We start from the raw sequence: 2,258 nt of genomic DNA on the forward strand, positions 1-2,258 counted from the left end.
ATATTATAGATACACAAAATTCATACTGTTTGTCCTTAAAAGCTTGTTCATTTGCCTTCTTTTTGGTGAAAAAATATTATATCCATCTATGTTGAATAGAAGTAGAAGTCGAAATGCTTGCGATTGAAGGAGGTCAGGGTCGCCTGGTGTCAGAGGTGAAATTAGCAAGAAAAAGGCGGTCAAAGTTAGGTAATTTTCATAGCTTGAAACTGAAAATTGACAATTTTTGTCTTTAAAAAAAATGGATTGCATTTATATAGCACATATCCACTTATGCAATGCTCGATGCGCTTTAATCAGTGTTTTTTTAAACAGTAAAATCCGATCAGAAATGTGTTCTTAAATGGATATAAAAGGTGTTAAGCCAAAAAAGAAAAAAAAAAAAGCCCGAAGGACAGAAAAATGTCAATTTCTTTGATTTCATTATTTTGACGAGCACTTGATTTCACCACGATGCCTCACACATCGCACTTCACACTCACACCACCTTAGTTACTTAGTACGGTATGGGCGCCTGTGGTGTAGCAGGGAGGCGCTCTATCCCCGAAGGTAGAGGGAGAAGACGTGAATTCAATTTCCGTGACGTGTGGCGAGGGTTTCTTTTTTCTTTCGGGTGGAGTATAGTGGACATGATGTCTCTGCCCTTGTTGACTCTGACAAGTAAAATCGAAACAGCCAGCCTCTACATTATTTGAAAAAATTGTGTTGATGAGGGCGTTTATGATAGTGACTTTGATCATTTTCCACCACGGCTCTCGCTTGGGATTTTCTGTGATTAGCCATTTAAATTGTCGTTGTGTTGTTGGTCTGTTGGGGTCGTTTTTTTGCTGTTGGTGTTTTTTCTAACACTGCGTGGTAAAAACAACCAAACCGGTGAAACAAGAATAAAACGTCAGGATCGCGTGTTACACCTCCAGCATTATTCTTCATTGCAGCCCATTTCCTTGCGAGTATCTTGTACCTCTCATGGTCAGAATACCAAACACTTCGGCAGTGGAAATGAGGCCCCGGAGATGCTCAGCGCGCGTCTACTAAGTGGGGCTGTACAGATACTGGACTCATTGGAAAGCGAGGGTGTCAAAATACATGTATCGGCGATCATACTAAAACGCGAAGGTACAAAGAAAAAAATAAAATAGAAGCAACAGAAATATGGTTTCTTATGAGAATAATGAGAATATCGTGGAAGGGGACAAGAAATCAAATAAAGTAGTACTTGATGAAGCCTACGTGGAACGCTCACTGTTAAAAACAACCAGGAAACGACAAATGGAGTTTTTGGGACACCTGACATTAAATAAAGGTCTTGGGCCTCTTAACTCACACTGGTAAAATTGAAGGCAATGGAGGCAGGGGTAGGCTCAGAGCAGCCTACTTCAGGAACTACCTAAACAAATGGGTAACGGGGAAAGATCAGGGAAACGTAGCTTTTTAAAGAGCATCCGAGCAAAGAAATGAATGGAAAACCATGATTGTCGATGCCTGCCGCAGATCTGGCAGTGGATGATGATGACCTGTCCCCACTTCTTAGGTCGACAGCTCCCTCTTTTATTCAGTCTTTTTGTGACGTCGGTGACCTGGTGGTTAGGATCTCTGACTCGCAACCGCAAGGGTTCGAATCTGTCAGGGGTCCGACGTTGCGTTGCGTTTTCGGGAAAAGCACTTTAAACGAATTTTCCCCACTTTATCCATGTGGGAATGGGCACCCGGCTATAGCCAGCCAAAGGTCTTGTCGGTTTGATAGTGTTCATAAGTTTAAGCCCTTTATTAGGTGATTGCGCTGTATGCTTCCCAGGAAGCCGAGAATATTCTAAGGTCTGGTTATAATGCAAAGTAAAGCACACAGAGCTTACTGTGGAGCGGGGATATGCGCTAAACAAATAGTCATTTCATTATCGTTTAAGAGGGAGGATTCCTGATCAAATATCCGTCTTCTATCGAACAAGGCCGAAAGGTTAGAAGCCTTAAAAACTCAACAATCATAGTTCAACAACGACCTGTTTTGGAATTCAAACCAGGATCGTTCGTACCTAGTACCTGATCATAACAAACGAATTACTGGTGGGCTAACGAGGACGCTAATAAAACTTCGAGAAAAGAAGAGCACATCGACACAATAACTGCCTTTCATTTAGTGCAAAGAAAGAGAAAGAGAGAGAGAGAGAGAGAGAGAGAGAGAGAGAGAGAGAGAGCGAGAGGGGGTAGGGGGAGGGAAGGAGAGAAAGAGAGACAAACAGATAGAGAGAGATAGAGCGATA

This window comes from Aplysia californica, unplaced genomic scaffold (assembly GCF_000002075.1).
Source record: "Aplysia californica isolate F4 #8 unplaced genomic scaffold, AplCal3.0 scaffold00495, whole genome shotgun sequence".
In the NCBI taxonomy this organism is placed as follows: Eukaryota; Metazoa; Mollusca; class Gastropoda; order Aplysiida; family Aplysiidae; genus Aplysia; species Aplysia californica.